Source organism: Heterodontus francisci, chromosome 16, assembly GCF_036365525.1.
Source record: "Heterodontus francisci isolate sHetFra1 chromosome 16, sHetFra1.hap1, whole genome shotgun sequence".
Taxonomy (NCBI): Eukaryota; Metazoa; Chordata; class Chondrichthyes; order Heterodontiformes; family Heterodontidae; genus Heterodontus; species Heterodontus francisci.
The window spans coordinates 13,389,926-13,409,036 of record NC_090386.1 but is presented as its reverse complement, the minus strand read 5'-3'; positions in this window follow the sequence as shown (position 1 = coordinate 13,409,036).

Here is a 19,111-nt window from a genome sequence, read left to right as displayed (position 1 = left end):
TTATCCTGGAAACAGGGCGGTCAGTTACCCCGGAAACAGGGCAGTCAGTTACCCCGGAAACAGGCTGATCAGTTATCCTGCAAACAGGGCAGTCAGTTAGCCTGGAAACAGGGCAGTCAGTTACCCCGGAAACAGGGCAGTCAGTTACCCTGGAAACAGGGCAGTCAGTTATCCCGGAAACAGGGCAGTCAGTGATCCCGGAAACAGGGTGATCAGTTACCCTAGAAACAGGGCAGTCAGTTACCCCGGAAACAGGGCAGTCAGTTACCCTGGAAACAGGGCAGTCATTTCTCCCGGAAACAGGGCAGTCAGTTATCCCGGAAACAGGGTGATCAGTTACCCTGGAAACAGGGCAGTCAGTTACCCCGGAAACAGGGCAGTCAGTTACCCAGGAAACTGGGCAGTCAGTTACCCTGGAAACAGGGGAGTCAGTTATCCCGGAAACAGGGTGATCAGTTACCCTGGAAACAGGGCAGTCAGTTACCCCGGAAACAGAACAGTCAGTTACCCAGGAAACTGGGCAGTCAGTTACCCTGGAAACAGGGGAGTCAGTTATCCCGGAAACAGGGTGATCAGTTACCCTGGAAACAGGGCAGTCAGTTATCCCGGAAACAGGGCAGTCATTTTTCCCGGAAAAAGGGTGATCAGTTCCCCTGGAAACTGGGCAGTCAGTTAACCTGGAAACTGGGCAGTCAGTTACCCTGGAATATGGGCAGTCAGTTACCCTGGAAACAGGGCAGTCAGTAACCCCGGAAACAGGGCAGTCAGTTACCCTATAAACTGGGCAGTCAGTTGCCCTGGAAGCAGGGTATTCAGTTATCCCGGAAACAGGGTGATCAGTTACCCTGGAAACTGGGCAGTCAGTTGCCCTGGAAACAGGGTATTCAGTTATCCCGGAAACAGGGTGATCAGTTACCCCGGAAACAGGGTGATCCGTTGCACTGGAAACAGGGTGGTCAGTTACCCCGGAAACAGGGTGATCAGTTATCCTGGAAACAGGGCGGTCAGTTACCCCGGAAACAGGGCAGTCAGTTACCCCGGAAACAGGCTGATCAGTTATCCTGGAAACAGGGCAGTCAGTTAGCCTGGAAACAGGGCAGTCAGTTACCCCGGAAACAGGGCAGTCAGTTACCCTGGAAACAGGGCAGTTAGTTATCCCGGAAACAGGGCAGTCAGTGATCCCGGAAACAGGGTGATCAGTTACCCTGGAAACAGGGCAGTCAGTTACCCCGGAAACAGGGCAGTCAGTTACCCTGGAAACAGGGCAGTCATTTCTCCCGGAAACAGGGCAGTCAGTTATCCCGGAAACAGGGTGATCAGTTACCCTGGAAACAGGGCAGTCAGTTACCCCGGAAACAGGGCAGTCAGTTACCCAGGAAACTGGGCAGTCAGTTACCCTGGAAACAGGGGAGTCAGTTATCCCGGAAACAGGGTGATCAGTTACCCTGGAAACAGGGCAGTCAGTTACCCCGGAAACAGGGCAGTCAGTTACCCAGGAAACTGGGCAGTCAGTTACCCTGGAAACAGGGGAGTCAGTTATCCCGGAAACAGGGTGATCAGTTACCCTGGAAACAGGTCAGTCAGTTATCCCGGAAACAGGGCAGTCAGTTATCCCGGAAAAAGGGTGATCAGTTACCCTGGAAACTGGGCAGTCAGTTAACCTGGAAACTGGGCAGTCAGTTACCCTGGAATATGGGCAGTCAGTTACCCTGGAAACAGGGCAGTCAGTTACGCTGGAAACAAGGCTGTCAGTTACCCCGGAAACAGGGCAGTCAGTAACCCTGGAAACCGATTACTCAGTTACCCCGGAAACAGGGCGGTCAGTTACCCTGGAAACAGGGCAGTCATTTACCCCGGAAACAGGGTGATCCGTTACCCCGGAAACAGGGTGAACAGTTACCCTGGAAACTGGGCAGTCAGTTACCCCCTAAACAGGGCGGTCAGTTGCCCTGGAAACAGGGCAGTCAGTTACCCCAGAAATATGGTGATCCGTTGCACTGGAAACGGGGTGGTCAGTTACCCCGGAAACAGGGCAGTCAGTTACCCCGGAAACAGGCTAATCAGTTAGCCTGGAAACAGGGCAGTCAGTTAGCCTGGAAACAGGGCAGTCAGTTACCCCGGAAACAGGGCAGTCAGTTACCCTGGAAACAGGGCAGTCAGTTATCCCGGAAACAGGGCAGTCAGTTATCCCGGAAACAGGGTGATCAGTTACCCTGGAAACAGGGCAGTCAGTTACCCCGGAAACAGGGCAGTCAGTTACCCTGGAAACAGGGCAGTCATTTCTCCCGGAAACAGGGCAGTCAGTTATCCCGGAAACAGGATGATCAGTTACCCTGGAAACAGGGCAGTCAGTTACCCCGGAAGCAGGGCAGTCAGTTACCCAGGAAACTGGGCATTCAGTTACCCTGGAAACAGGGGAGTCAGTTATCCCGGAAACAGGGTGATCAGTTACCCTGGAAACAGGGCAGTCAGTTATCCCGGAAACAGGGCAGTCAGTTATCCCGGAAAAAGGGTGATCAGTTACCCTGGAAACTGGGCAGTCAGTTAACCTGGAAAAAGGTCAGTCAGTTACCCTGGAAACTGGGCAGTCAGTTACCCTGGAAACAGGGCAGTCAGTTAACCTGGAAAAAGGGCAGTCAGTTAACCTGGAAACAGGGCGGTCAGTTACCCCGGAAACAGGGCAGTCAGTTACCCTGGAAACAGGGCAGTCAGTTAACCTGGAAACAGGGCTGTCAGTTAACCTGGATACAGGGCGGTCAGTTACCTTGGAAATAGGTAGGTCAATTATCCTGGAAACAGGGCGGTCAGTTACCCCGGAAACAGGGCAGTCAGTTACACTGGAAACAGGGGAGTCAGTTATCCTGGAAACTGGGCAGTCAGTTAACCTGGAAACAGGGCAGTCAGTTAACCTGGAAACAGGGCGGTCAGTTACCCCGGAAATAGGGCGGTCAGTTATCCTGGAAACAGGGCGGTCAGTTACCCCGGAAACAGGGCAGTCACTTACCCTGGAAACAGGGGAGTCAGTTATCCTGGAAACAGGGCAGTCAGTTCGCCTGGAAACAGGGCAGTCAGTTACCCCGGAAACAGGGCAGTCAGTTACCCTGGAAACAGGGCAGTCAGTTTTCCCGGCAACAGGGCATTCAGTTAACCCGGAAACAGGGCAGTCAGTTACCCTGGTAACAGGGCAGTGAGTTATCCCGGAAACAGGGCAGTCAGTTACCCTGGAAACAGGGTATTCGGTTACTCTGGAAACTGGGCAATCAGTTACCCTGGAAACAGGGCAGTCAGTTACCCCGGAAACAGGGCAGTCAGTTACCCTGGAAACTGGGCAGTCAGTTACCCTGGAAACAGGGCAGTCAGTTATCCCGGAAACAGGCTTATCAGTTACCCTGGAAACAGGACAGTCAGTTATCCCGGAAACAGGGCAGTCAGTTAACCTGGAAACAGGGCAGCCAGTTATCCCGGAAACGGGGCTGTCAGTTAACCTGGAAACAGGGCGGTCAGTTCTCCAGTAAACAGGGCAGTCAGTTATCCCGGAAACAGGGCAGTCAGTTATCCTGGAAACAGGGCGTTCAGTTACCCCGGAAACAGGGAGATCTGTTACCCCGGAAACAGCGCAGTCAGTTACCCTGGAAAATGGGCAGTCAGTTACCCCGGAAACAGGGCAGTCAGTTACCCTGGAAACTGGGCAGTCAGTTACCCTGGAAACAGGGCAGTCAGTTATCCCGGAAACAGGCTTATCAGTTACCCTGGAAACAGGACAGTCAGTTATCCCGGAAACAGGGCAGTCAGTTAACCTGGAAACAGGGCAGCCAGCTATCCCGGAAACAGGGCTGTCAGTTATCCCGGAAACAGGGCAGTCAGTTATCCTGGAAACAGGGCGTTCAGTTACCCCGGAAATAGGGCGGTCAGTTATCCTGGAAACAGGGCGTTCAGTTACCCCGGAAACAGGGAGATCTGTTACCCCGGAAACAGCGCAGTCAGTTACCCTGGAAAATGGGCAGTCAGTTACCATGGAAACAGGATGGTCAGTTACACTGGAAACAGGGTGATCAGTTATCCTGGAAACAGGGCGGTCAGTTACCCCGGAAACAGGGCAGTCAGTTCCCCCAGAAACAGGGCGGTCAGTAACCCTGGAAACAGATTAGTCAGTTACCCCGGAAACAGAGTGATCAGTTATCCTGGAAACAGGGCTGTCAGTTACCCCGGAAACAGGGCAGTCAGTTACCCCGGAAACAGGGTGATCAGTTACCCTGGAAACAGGGAGATCAGTTACCCCGGAAACAGTGCAGTCAGTTACCCTGGAAACAGGGCAGTCAGTTATCCCGGAAACAGGGCAGTCAGTTATCCCGTAAACAGGGTGATCAGTTACCCTGGAAACAGGGTTATCAGTTACCCCGGAAACAGGGCAATCAGTTACCCTGGAAACAGGGCAGTCAGTTATCTCGGAAACAGGGCAGTCAGTTATCCTGGAAACAGGGCGGTCAGTTACCCCGGAAATAGGGCGGTCAGTTATCCTGGAAACAGGGCGGTCCGTTACCCCGGAAACAGGGAGATCTGTTACCCCGGAAACAGGGCAGTCAGTTACCCTGGAAACTGGGCAGTCAGTTACCCTGGAAACAGGATGGTCAGTTACCCTGGAAACAGGGTGATCAGTTATCCTGGAAACAGGGCGGTCAGTTACCCCGGAAACAGGGCAGTCAGTTACCCCAGAAACAGGGCGGTCAGTAACCCTGGAAACAGATTAGTCAGTTACCCCGGAAACAGGGTGGTCAGTTACCCCGGAAACAGAGTGATCAGTTATCCAGGAAACAGGGCAGTCAGTTAGCATGGAAACCGGGCAGTCAGTTACCCCAGAAACAGGGCAGTCAGTTACCCTGGAAACAGGGCAGTCAGTTATCCCGGAAACAGGGTGATCAGTTGCGCTGGAAACAGGGCAGTCAGTTACCCCGGAAACAGGGCAGTCAGTTATCCCGGAAACAGGGCAGTCAGTTATCCCGGAAACAGGGCGATCAGTTACCCTGGAAACTGGGCAGTCAGTAACCCCGGAAACAGGGCAGTCAGTTACCCTAGAAACTGGGCAGTCAGTTGCCCTGGAAACAGGGTATTCAGTTATCCCGGAAACAGGGTGATCAGTTACCCTGGAAACTGGGCAGTCAGTTGCCCTGGAAACAGGGTATTCAGTTATCCCGGAAACAGGGTGATCAGTTACCCCGGAAACAGGGTGATCCGTTGCACTGGAAACAGGGTGGTCAGTTACCCCGGAAACAGGGTGATCAGTTATCCTGGAAACAGGGCGGTCAGTTACCCCGGAAACAGGGCAGTCAGTTACCCCGGAAACAGGCTGATCAGTTATCCTGGAAACAGGGCAGTCAGTTAGCCTGGAAACAGGGCAGTCAGTTACCCCGGAAACAGGGCAGTCAGTTACCCTGGAAACAGGGCAGTCAGTTATCCCGGAAACAGGGCAGTCAGTGATCCTGGAAACAGGGTGATCAGTTACCCTGGAAACAGGGCAGTCAGTTACCCCGGAAACAGGGCAGTCAGTTACCCTGGAAACAGGGCAGTCATTTCTCCCGGAAACAGGGCAGTCAGTTATCCCGGAAACAGGGTGATCAGTTACCCTGGAAACAGGGCAGTCAGTTACCCCGGAAACAGGGCAGTCAGTTACCCAGGAAACTGGGCAGTCAGTTACCCTGGAAACAGGGGAGTCAGTTATCCCGGAAACAGGGTGATCAGTTACCCTGGAAACAGGGCAGTCAGTTACCCCGGAAACAGGGCAGTCAGTTACCCAGGAAACTGGGCAGTCAGTTACCCTGGAAACAGGGGAGTCAGTTATCCCGGAAACAGGGTGATCAGTTACCCTGGAAACAGGGCAGTCAGTTATCCCGGAAACAGGGCAGTCAGTTATCCCGGAAAAAGGGTGATCAGTTACCCTGGAAACTGGGCAGTCAGTTAACCTGGAAACTGGGCAGTCAGTTATCCTGGAATATGGGCAGTCAGTTACCCTGGAAACAGGGCAGTCAGTTACGCTGGAAACAAGGCTGTCAGTTACCCCGGAAACAGGGCAGTCAGTAACCCTGGAAACCGATTACTCAGTTACCCCGGAAACAGGGCGGTCAGTTACCCTGGAAACAGGGCAGTCATTTACCCCGGAAACAGGGTGATCCGTTACCCCGGAAACAGGGTGAACAGTTACCCTGGAAACTGGGCAGTCAGTTACCCCCTAAACAGGGCGGTCAGTTGCCCTGGAAACAGGGCAGTCAGTTACCCCAGAAACATGGTGATCCGTTGCACTGGAAACAGGGTGGTCAGTTACCCCGGAAACAGGGTGATCAGTTATCCTGGAAACAGGGCGGTCAGTTACCCCGGAAACAGGGCAGTCAGTTACCCCGGAAACAGGGCAGTCAGTTACCCTGGAAACAGGGCAGTCATTTATCCCGGAAACAGGGCAGTCAGTTATCCCGGAAACAGGGTGATCAGTTACCCTGGAAACAGGGCAGTCAGTTACCCCGGAAACAGGGCAGTCAGTTACCCTGGAAACAGGGCAGTCATTTCTCCCGGAAACAGGGCAGTCAGTTATCCCGGAAACAGGGTGATCAGTTACCCTGGAAACAGGGCAGTCAGTTACCCCGGAAGCAGGGCAGTCAGTTACCCAGGAAACTGGGCATTCAGTTACCCTGGAAACAGGGGAGTCAGTTATCCCGGAAAAAGGGTGATCAGTTACCCTGGAAACTGGGCAGTCAGTTAACCTGGAAAAAGGTCAGTCAGTTACCCTGGAAGCAGGGCAGTCAATTACCCAGGAAACAGGGCAGTCAGTTACCCCGGAAACTGGGCAGTCAGTTACCCTGGAAACAGGGCAGTCAGTTAACCTGGAAAAAGGGCAGTCAGTTAACCTGGAAACAGGGCGGTCAGTTACCCCGGAAACAGGGCAGTCAGTTACCCTGGAAACAGGGCAATCAGTTAACCTGGAAACAGGGCAGTCAGTTAACCTGGATACAGGGCGGTCAGTTACCTTGGAAATAGGTAGGTCAGTTATCCTGGAAACAGGGCGGTCAGTTACCCCGGAAACAGGGCAGTCAGTTACACTGGAAACAGGGGAGTCAGTTATCCTGGAAACTGGGCAGTCAGTTAACCTGGAAACAGGGCAGTCAGTTAACCTGGAAACAGGGCGGTCAGTTACCCCGGAAATAGGGCGGTCAGTTATCCTGGAAACAGGGCGGTCAGTTACCCCGGAAACAGGGCAGTCACTTACCCTGGAAACAGGGGAGTCAGTTATCCTGGAAACAGGGTGATCAGTTATCCTGGAAACAGGGCAGTCAGTTAGCCTGGAAACAGGGCAGTCAGTTACCCCGGAAACAGGGCAGTCAGTTACCCTGGAAACAGGGCAGTCAGTTATCCCGGCAACAGGGCATTCAGTTAACCCGGAAACAGGGCAGTCAGTTACCCTGGTAACAGGGCAGTGAGTTATCCCGGAAACAGGGCAGTCAGTTACCCTGGAAACAGGTTATTCGGTTACTCTGGAAACTGGGCAATCAGTTACCCTGGAAACAGGGCAGTCAGTTACCCCGGAAACAGGGCAGTCAGTTACCCTGGAAACTGGGCAGTCAGTTACCCTGGAAACAGGACAGTCAGTTATCCCGGAAACAGGGCTGTCAGTTAACCTGGAAACAGGACGGTCAGTTCTCCAGTAAACAGGGCAGTCAGTTATCCCGGAAACAGGGCAGTCAGTTATCCTGGAAACAGGGCGGTCAGTTACCCCGGAAATAGGGCGGTCAGTTATCCTGGAAACAGGGCGTTCAGTTACCCCGGAAACAGGGAGATCTGTTACCCCGGAAACAGCGCAGTCAGTTACCCTGGAAACAGGGCAGTCATTTCTCCCGGAAACAGGGCAGTCAGTTATCCCGGAAACAGGGTGATCAGTTACCCTGGAAACAGGGCAGTCAGTTACCCCGGAAGCAGGGCAGTCAGTTACCCAGAAAACTGGGCATTCAGTTACCCTGGAAACAGGGGAGTCAGTTATCCCGTGAACAGGGTGATCAGTTACCCTGGAAACAGGGCATTCAGTTATCCCGGAAACAGGGCAGTCAGTTATCCCGGAAAAAGGGTGATCAGTTACGCTGGAAACTGGGCAGTCAGTTAACCTGGAAAAAGGTCAGTCAGTTACCCTGGAAGCAGGGCAGTCAATTACCCAGGAAATAGGGCAGTCAGTTACCCCGGAAACTGGGCAGTCAGTTAACCAGGAAAAAGGGCAGTCAGTTAACATGGAAACAGGGCGGTCAGTTACCCCGGAAACAGGGCAGTCAGTTACCCTGGAAACAGGGCAGTCAGTTAACCTGGAAACAGGGCTGTCAGTTAACCTGGATACAGGGCGGTCAGTTACCTTGGAAATAGGTAGGTCAGTTATCCTGGAAACAGGGCGGTCAGTTACCCCGGAAACAGGGCAGTCAGTTACACTGGAAACAGGGGAGTCAGTTATCCTGGAAACTGGGCAGTCAGTTAACCTGGAAACAGGGCAGTCAGTTAACCTGGAAACAGGGCGGTCAGTTACCCCGGAAATAGGGCGGTCAGTTATCCTGGAAACAGGGCGGTCAGTTACCCCGGAATCAGGGCAGTCACTTACCCTGGAAACAGGGGAGTCAGTTATCCTGGAAACAGGGTGATCAGTTATCCTGGAAACAGGGCAGTCAGTTAGCCTGGAAACAGGGGAGTCAGTTATCCTGGAAACAGGGTGATCAGTTATCCTGGAAACAGGGCAGTCAGTTACCCTGGAAACAGGGCAGTCAGTTATCCCGGCAACAGGGCATTCAGTGATCCCGGAAACAGGGCAGTCAGTTACCCTGGTAACAGGGCAGTGAGTTATCCCGGAAACAGGGCAGTCAGTTACCCTGGAAACAGGGTATTCGGTTACTCTGGAAACTGGGCAATCAGTTACCCTGGAAACAGGGCAGTCAGTTACCCCGGAAACAGGGCAGTCAGTTACCCTGGAAACTGGGCAGTCAGTTACCCTGGAAACAGGGCAGTCAGTTATCCCGGAAACAGGCTTATCAGTTACCCCGGAAACAGGGCAGTCAGTTAACCTGGAAACAGGGCAGCCAGTTATCCCGGAAACAGGGCAGTTAGTTATCCTGGAAACAGGGCGGTCAGTTACCCCGGAAATAGGGCGGTCAGTTCTCCAGTAAACAGGGCAGTCAGTTATCCCGGAAACAGGGCAGTCAGTTATCCTGGAAACAGGGCGGTCAGTTACCCCGGAAATAGGGCGGTCAGTTATCCTGGAAAAAGGGCGTTCAGTTACCCCGGAAACAGGGAGATCTGTTACCCCGGAAACAGCGCAGTCAGTTACCCTGGAAAATGGGCAGTCAGTTACCCCGGAAACAGGGCAGTCAGTTACCCTGGAAAATGGGCAGTCAGTTACCCTGGAAACTGGGCAGTCAGTTACCCTGGAAACAGGGCAGTCAGTTATCCCGGAAACAGGCTTATCAGTTACCCTGGAAACAGGACAGTCAGTTATCCCGGAAACAGGGCAGTCAGTTAACCTGGAAACAGGGCAGCCAGTTATCCCGGAAACAGGGCTGTCAGTTAACCTGGAAGCAGGGCGGTCAGTTCTCCAGTAAACAGGGCAGTCAGTTATCCCGGAAACAGGGCAGTCAGTTATCCTGGAAACAGGGCGGTCAGTTACCCCGGAAATAGGGCGGTCAGTTATCCTGGAAACAGGGCGTTCAGTTACCCCGGAAACAGGGAGATCTGTTACCCCGGAAACAGCGCAGTCAGTTACCCTGGAAAATGGGCAGTCAGTTACCATGGAAACAGGATGGTCAGTTACACTGGAAAAAGGGTGATCAGTTATCCTGGAAACAGGGCGGTCAGTTACCCCGGAAACAGGGCAGTCAGTTACCCCAGAAACAGGGCGGTCAGTAACCCTGGAAACAGATTAGTCAGTTACCCCGGAAACAGAGTGATCAGTTATCCTGGAAACAGGGCTGTCAGTTACCCCGGAAACAGGGCAGTCAGTTACCCCGGAAACAGGGTGATCAGTTACCCTGGAAACAGGGAGATCAGTTACCCCGGAAACAGTGCAGTCAGTTACCCTGGAAACTGGGCAGTCAGTTACCCTGGAAACAGGGCAGTCAGTTAACCTGGAAAAAGGGCAGTCAGTTAACCTGGAAACAGGGCGGTCAGTTACCCCGGAAACAGGGCAGTCAGTTACCCTGGAAACAGGGCAGTCAGTTAACCTGGAAACAGGGCTGTCAGTTAACCTGGATACAGGGCGGTCAGTTACCTTGGAAATAGGTAGGTCAGTTATCCTGGAAACAGGGCGGTCAGTTACCCCGGAAACAGGGCAGTCAGTTACACTGGAAACAGGGGAGTCAGTTATCCTGGAAAGTGGGCAGTCAGTTAACCTGGAAACAGGGCAGTCAGTTAACCTGGAAACAGGGCGGTCAGTTACCCCGGAAATAGGGCGGTCAGTTATCCTGGAAACAGGGCGGTCAGTTACCCCGGAAACAGGGCAGTCACTTACCCTGGAAACAGGGGAGTCAGTTATCCTGGAAACAGGGTGATCAGTTATCCTGGAAACAGGGCAGTCAGTTAGCCTGGAAACAGGGCAGTCAGTTACCCCGGAAACAGGGCAGTCAGTTACCCTGGAAACAGGGCAGTCAGTTATCCCGGCAACAGGGCATTCAGTTATCCCGGAAACATGGCAGTCAGTTACCCTGGTAACAGGGCAGTGAGTTATCCCGGAAACAGGGCAGTCAGTTACCCTGGAAACAGGGCGGTCAGTTATCCTGGAAACAGGGCGTTCAGTTACCCCGGAAACAGGGAGATCTGTTACCCCGGAAACAGGGAGATCTGTTACCCCGGAAACAGCGCAGTCAGTTACCCTGGAAAATGGGCAGTCAGTTACCCTGGAAACAGGGCAGTCAGTTACCCCGGAAACAGGGAGATCTGTTACCCCGGAAACAGCGCAGTCAGTTACCCTGGAAACAGGGCAGTCATTTCTCCCGGAAACACGGCAGTCAGTTATCCCGGAAACAGGGTGATCAGTTACCCTGGAAACAGGGCAGTCAGTTACCCCGGAAATAGGGCGGTCAGTTATCCTGGAAACAGGGCGGTCAGTTACCCCGGAATCAGGGCAGTCACTTACCCTGGAAACAGGGGAGTCAGTTATCCTGGAAACAGGGTGATCAGTTATCCTGGAAACAGGGCAGTCAGTTAGCCTGGAAACAGGGGAGTCAGTTATCCTGGAAACAGGGTGATCAGTTATCCTGGAAACAGGGCAGTCAGTTACCCTGGAAACAGGGCAGTCAGTTATCCCGGCAACAGGGCATTCAGTTATCCCGGAAACAGGGCAGTCAGTTACCCTGGTAACAGGGCAGTGAGTTATCCCGGAAACAGGGCAGTCAGTTACCCTGGAAACAGGGTATTCGGTTACTCTGGAAACTGGGCAATCAGTTACCCTGGAAACAGGGCAGTCAGTTACCCCAGAAACAGGGCAGTCAGTTACCCTGGAAACTGGGCAGTCAGTTACCCTGGAAACAGGGCAGTCAGTTATCCCGGAAACAGGCTTATCAGTTACCCCGGAAACAGGGCAGTCAGTTAACCTGGAAACAGGGCAGCCAGTTATCCCGGAAACAGGGCAGTTAGTTATCCTGGAAACAGGGCGGTCAGTTACCCCGGAAATAGGGCGGTCAGTTCTCCAGTAAACAGGGCAGTCAGTTATCCCGGAAACAGGGCAGTCAGTTATCCTGGAAACAGGGCGGTCAGTTACCCCGGAAATAGGGCGGTCAGTTATCCTGGAAAAAGGGCGTTCAGTTACCCCGGAAACAGGGAGATCTGTTACCCCGGAAACAGCTCAGTCAGTTACCCTGGAAAATGGGCAGTCAGTTAACCCGGAAACAGGGCAGTCAGTTACCCTGGAAAATGGGCAGTCAGTTACCCTGGAAACTGGGCAGTCAGTTACCCTGGAAACAGGGCAGTCAGTTATCCCGGAAACAGGCTTATCAGTTACCCTGGAAAGAGGACAGTCAGTTATCCCGGAAACAGGGCAGTCAGTTAACCTGGAAACAGGGCAGCCAGTTATCCCGGAAACAGGGCTGTCAGTTAACCTGGAAGCAGGGCGGTCAGTTCTCCAGTAAACAGGGCAGTCAGTTATCCCGGAAACAGGGCAGTCAGTTATCCTGGAAACAGGGCGGTCAGTTACCCCGGAAATAGGGCGGTCAGTTATCCTGGAAACAGGGCGTTCAGTTACCCCGGAAACAGGGAGATCTGTTACCCCGGAAACAGCGCAGTCAGTTACCCTGGAAAATGGGCAGTCAGTTACCATGGAAACAGGATGGTCAGTTACACTGGAAAAAGGGTGATCAGTTATCCTGGAAACAGGGCGGTCAGTTACCCCGGAAACAGGGCAGTCAGTTACCCCAGAAACAGGGCGGTCAGTAACCCTGGAAACAGATTAGTCAGTTACCCCGGAAACAGAGTGATCAGTTATCCTGGAAACAGGGCTGTCAGTTACCCCGGAAACAGGGCAGTCAGTTACCCCGGAAACAGGGTGATCAGTTACCCTGGAAACAGGGAGATCAGTTACCCCGGAAACAGTGCAGTCAGTTACCCTGGAAACTGGGCAGTCAGTTACCCTGGAAACAGGGCAGTCAGTTAACCTGGAAAAAGGGCAGTCAGTTAACCTGGAAACAGGGCGGTCAGTTACCCCGGAAACAGGGCAGTCAGTTACCCTGGAAACAGGGCAGTCAGTTAACCTGGAAACAGGGCTGTCAGTTAACCTGGATACAGGGCGGTCAGTTACCTTGGAAATAGGTAGGTCAGTTATCCTGGAAACAGGGCGGTCAGTTACCCCGGAAACAGGGCAGTCAGTTACACTGGAAACAGGGGAGTCAGTTATCCTGGAAAGTGGGCAGTCAGTTAACCTGGAAACAGGGCAGTCAGTTAACCTGGAAACAGGGCGGTCAGTTACCCCGGAAATAGGGCGGTCAGTTATCCTGGAAACAGGGCGGTCAGTTACCCCGGAAACAGGGCAGTCACTTACCCTGGAAACAGGGGAGTCAGTTATCCTGGAAACAGGGTGATCAGTTATCCTGGAAACAGGGCAGTCAGTTAGCCTGGAAACAGGGCAGTCAGTTACCCCGGAAACAGGGCAGTCAGTTACCCTGGAAACAGGGCAGTCAGTTATCCCGGCAACAGGGCATTCAGTTATCCCGGAAACATGGCAGTCAGTTACCCTGGTAACAGGGCAGTGAGTTATCCCGGAAACAGGGCAGTCAGTTACCCTGGAAACAGGGCGGTCAGTTATCCTGGAAACAGGGCGTTCAGTTACCCCGGAAACAGGGAGATCTGTTACCCCGGAAACAGGGAGATCTGTTACCCCGGAAACAGCGCAGTCAGTTACCCTGGAAAATGGGCAGTCAGTTACCCTGGAAACAGGGCAGTCAGTTACCCCGGAAACAGGGAGATCTGTTACCCCGGAAACAGCGCAGTCAGTTACCCTGGAAACAGGGCAGTCATTTCTCCCGGAAACAGGGCAGTCAGTTACCCCAGAAACAGGGCAGTCAGTTACCCTGGAAACTGGGCAGTCAGTTACCCTGGAAACAGGGCAGTCAGTTATCCCGGAAACAGGCTTATCAGTTACCCCGGAAACAGGGCAGTCAGTTAACCTGGAAACAGGGCAGCCAGTTATCCCGGAAACAGGGCAGTTAGTTATCCTGGAAACAGGGCGGTCAGTTACCCCGGAAATAGGGCGGTCAGTTCTCCAGTAAACAGGGCAGTCAGTTATCCCGGAAACAGGGCAGTCAGTTATCCTGGAAACAGGGCGGTCAGTTACCCCGGAAATAGGGCGGTCAGTTATCCTGGAAAAAGGGCGTTCAGTTACCCCGGAAACAGGGAGATCTGTTACCCCGGAAACAGCGCAGTCAGTTACCCTGGAAAATGGGCAGTCAGTTACCCCGGAAACAGGGCAGTCAGTTACCCTGGAAAATGGGCAGTCAGTTACCCTGGAAACTGGGCAGTCAGTTACCCTGGAAACAGGGCAGTCAGTTATCCCGGAAACAGGCTTATCAGTTACCCTGGAAAGAGGACAGTCAGTTATCCCGGAAACAGGGCAGTCAGTTAACCTGGAAACAGGGCAGCCAGTTATCCCGGAAACAGGGCTGTCAGTTAACCTGGAAGCAGGGCGGTCAGTTCTCCAGTAAACAGGGCAGTCAGTTATCCCGGAAACAGGGCAGTCAGTTATCCTGGAAACAGGGCGGTCAGTTACCCCGGAAATAGGGCGGTCAGTTATCCTGGAAACAGGGCGTTCAGTTACCCCGGAAACAGGGAGATCTGTTACCCCGGAAACAGCGCAGTCAGTTACCCTGGAAAATGGGCAGTCAGTTACCATGGAAACAGGATGGTCAGTTACACTGGAAAAAGGGTGATCAGTTATCCTGGAAACAGGGCGGTCAGTTACCCCGGAAACAGGGCAGTCAGTTACCCCAGAAACAGGGCGGTCAGTAACCCTGGAAACAGATTAGTCAGTTACCCCGGAAACAGAGTGATCAGTTATCCTGGAAACAGGGCTGTCAGTTACCCCGGAAACAGGGCAGTCAGTTACCCCGGAAACAGGGTGATCAGTTACCCTGGAAACAGGGAGATCAGTTACCCCGGAAACAGTGCAGTCAGTTACCCTGGAAACTGGGCAGTCAGTTACCCTGGAAACAGGGCAGTCAGTTAACCTGGAAAAAGGGCAGTCAGTTAACCTGGAAACAGGGCGGTCAGTTACCCCGGAAACAGGGCAGTCAGTTACCCTGGAAACAGGGCAGTCAGTTAACCTGGAAACAGGGCTGTCAGTTAACCTGGATACAGGGCGGTCAGTTACCTTGGAAATAGGTAGGTCAGTTATCCTGGAAACAGGGCGGTCAGTTACCCCGGAAACAGGGCAGTCAGTTACACTGGAAACAGGGGAGTCAGTTATCCTGGAAAGTGGGCAGTCAGTTAACCTGGAAACAGGGCAGTCAGTTAACCTGGAAACAGGGCGGTCAGTTACCCCGGAAATAGGGCGGTCAGTTATCCTGGAAACAGGGCGGTCAGTTACCCCGGAAACAGGGCAGTCACTTACCCTGGAAACAGGGGAGTCAGTTATCCTGGAAACAGGGTGATCAGTTATCCTGGAAACAGGGCAGTCAGTTAGCCTGGAAACAGGGCAGTCAGTTACCCCGGAAACAGGGCAGTCAGTTACCCTGGAAACAGGGCAGTCAGTTATCCCGGCAACAGGGCATTCAGTTATCCCGGAAACATGGCAGTCAGTTACCCTGGTAACAGGGCAGTGAGTTATCCCGGAAACAGGGCAGTCAGTTACCCTGGAAACAGGGCGGTCAGTTATCCTGGAAACAGGGCGTTCAGTTACCCCGGAAACAGGGAGATCTGTTACCCCGGAAACAGGGAGATCTGTTACCCCGGAAACAGCGCAGTCAGTTACCCTGGAAAATGGGCAGTCAGTTACCCTGGAAACAGGGCAGTCAGTTACCCCGGAAACAGGGAGATCTGTTACCCCGGAAACAGCGCAGTCAGTTACCCTGGAAACAGGGCAGTCATTTCTCCCGGAAACAGGGCAGTCAGTTATCCCGGAAACAGGGTGATCAGTTACCCTGGAAACAGGGCAGTCAGTTACCCCGGAAGCAGGGCAGTCAGTTACCCAGAAAACTGGGCATTCAGTTACCCTGGAAACAGGGGAGTCAGTTATCCCGTGAACAGGGTGATCAGTTACCCTGGAAACAGGGCATTCAGTTATCCCGGAAACAGGGCAGTCAGTTACCCCGGAAACAGGGAGATCTGTTACCCCGGAAACAGCGCAGTCAGTTACCCTGGAAACAGGGCAGTCATTTCTCCCGGAAACAGGGCAGTCAGTTATCCCGGAAACAGGGTGATCAGTTACCCTGGAAACTGGGCAGTCAGTTACCCTGGAAACAGGGCAGTCAGTTATCCCGGAAACAGGCTTATCAGTTACCCTGGAAACAGGACAGTCAGTTATCCCGGAAACAGGGCAGTCAGTTAACCTGGAAACAGGGCAGTCAGTTATCCCGGAAACAGGCTTATCAGTTACCCTGGAAACAGGACAGTCAGTTATCCCGGAAACAGGGCAGTCAGTTATCCCGGAAACAGGGCTGTCAGTTAACCTGGAAGCAGGGCGGTCAGTTCTCCAGTAAACAGGGCAGTCAGTTATCCCGGAAACAGGGCAGTCAGTTATCCTGGAAACAGGGCGGTCAGTTACCCCGGAAATAGGGCGGTCAGTTATCCTGGAAACAGGGCGGTCAGTTACCCCGGAAACAGGGAGATCAGTTACCCCGGAAACAGTGCAGTCAGTTACCCTGGAAACTGGGCAGTCAGTTACCCTGGAAACAGGGCAGTCAGTTAACCTGGAAAAAGGGCAGTCAGTTAACCTGGAAACAGGGCGGTCAGTTACCCCGGAAACAGGGCAGTCAGTTACCCTGGAAACAGGGCAGTCAGTTAACCTGGAAACAGGGCTGTCAGTTAACCTGGATACAGGGCGGTCAGTTACCTTGGAAATAGGTAGGTCAGTTATCCTGGAAACAGGGCGGTCAGTTACCCCGGAAACAGGGCAGTCAGTTACACTGGAAACAGGGGAGTCAGTTATCCTGGAAACTGGGCAGTCAGTTAACCTGGAAACAGGGCAGTCAGTTAACCTGGAAACAGGGCGGTCAGTTACCCCGGAAATAGGGCGGTCAGTTATCCTGGAAACAGGGCGGTCAGTTACCCCGGAAACAGGGCAGTCACTTACCCTGGAAACAGGGCAGTCAGTTAGCCTGGAAACAGGGCAGTCAGTTACCCCGGAAACAGGGCAGTCAGTTACCCTGGAAACAGGGCAGTCAGTTATCCCGGCAACAGGGCATTCAGTTATCCCGGAAACATGGCAGTCAGTTACCCTGGTAACAGGGCAGTGAGTTATCCCGGAAACAGGGCAGTCAGTTACCCTGGAAACAGGGCGGTCAGTTATCCTGGAAACAGGGCGTTCAGTTACCCCGGAAACAGGGAGATCTGTTACCCCGGAAACAGGGAGATCTGTTACCCCGGAAACAGCGCAGTCAGTTACCCTGGAAAATGGGCAGTCAGTTACCCCGGAAACAGGGCAGTCAGTTACCCTGGAAACTGGGCAGTCAGTTACCCTGGAAACAGGGCAGTCAGTTATCCCGGAAACAGGCTTATCAGTTACCCTGGAAACAGGACAGTCAGTTATCCCGGAAACAGGGCAGTCAGTTAACCTGGAAACAGGGCAGCCAGTTATCCCGGAAACAGGGCTGTCAGTTAACCTGGAAGATGGGCGGTCAGTTCTCCAGTAAACAGGGCAGTCAGTTATCCCGGAAACAGGGCAGTCAGTTATCCTGGAAACAGGGCGGTCAGTTACCCCGGAAATAGGGCGGTCAGTTATCCTGGAAACAGGGCGGTCAGTTACCCCGGAAACAGGGAGATCTGTTACCCCGGAAACAGCGCAGTCAGTTACCCTGGAAAATGGGCAGTCAGTAACCATGGAAACAGGATGGTCAGTTACACTGGAAAAAGGGTGATCAGTTATCCTGGAAACAGGGCGGTCATTTACCCCGGAAACAGGGCAGTCAGTTACCCCAGAAACAGGGCGGTCAGTAACCCTGGAAACAGATTAGTCAGTTACCCCGGAAACAGAGTGATCAGTTATCCTGGAAACAGGGCTGTCAGTTACCCCGGAAACAGGGCAGTCAGTTACCCCGGAAACAGGGTGATCAGTTTCCCTGGAAACAGGGAGATCAGTTACCCCGGAAACAGTGCAGTCAGTTACCCTGGAAACAGGGCAGTCAGTTATCCCGGAAACAGGGCAGTCAGTTATCCCGGAAACAGGGTGATCAGTTACCCTGGAAACAGGGTTATCAGTTACCCCGGAAACAGGGCAATCAGTTACCCTGGAAACAGGGCAGTCAGTTATCCCGGAAACAGGCCAGTCAGTTAACCTGGAAACAGGGCGGTCAGTTATCCAGTAAACAGGGCAGTCAGATATCCCGGAAACAGGGCAGTCAGTTATCCTGGAAACAGGGCGGTCAGTTACCCCGGAAATAGGGCGGTCAGTTATCCTGGAAACAGGGCGGTCAGTTACCCCGGAAACAGGGAGATCTGTTACCCCGGAAACAGGGCAGTCAGTTACCCTGGAAACTGGGCAGTCAGTTACCCTGGAAACAGGATGGTCAGTTACCCTGGAAACAGGGTGATCAGTTATCCTGGAAACAGGGCGGTCAGTTACCCCAGAAACAGGGCAGTCAGTTACCCCAGAAACAGGGCGGTCAGTAACCCTGGAAACAGATTAGTCAGTTACCCCGGAAACAGGGTGGTCAGTTACCCCGGAAACAGAGTGATCAGTTATCCAGGAAACAGGGCAGTCAGTTAGCATGGAAACCGGGCAGTCAGTTACCCCAGAAACAGGGCAGTCAGTTACCCTGGAAACAGGGCAGTCAGTTATCCCGGAAACAGGGTGATCAGTTGCGCTGGAAACAGGGCAGTCAGTTACCCCGGAAACAGGGCAGTCAGTTACCCCGGAAACAGGGCAGTCAGTTATCCCGGAAACAGGGCAGTCAGTTATCCCGGAAACAGGGCGATCAGTTACCCTGGAAACTGGGCAGTCAGTAACCCCGGAAACAGGGCAGTCAGTTACCCTAGAAACTGGGCAGTCAGTTGCCCTGGAAACAGGGTATTCAGTTATCCCGGAAACAGGGTGATCAGTTACCCTGGAAACTGGGCAGTCAGTTGCCCTGGAAACAGGGTATTCAGTTATCCCGGAAACAGGGTGATCAGTTACCCCGGAAACAGGGTGATCCGTTGCACTGGAAACAGGGTGGTCAGTTACCCCGGAAACAGGGTGATCAGTTATCCTGGAAACAGGGCGGTCAGTTACCCCGGAAACAGGGCAGTCAGTTACCCCGGAAACAGGCTGATCAGTTATCCTGGAAACAGGGCAGTCAGTTAGCCTGGAAACAGGGCAGTCAGTTACCCCGGAAACAGGGCAGTCAGTTATCCCGGAAACAGGGTGATCAGTTACCCTGGAAACAGGGTTATCAGTTACCCCGGAAACAGGGCAATCAGTTACCCT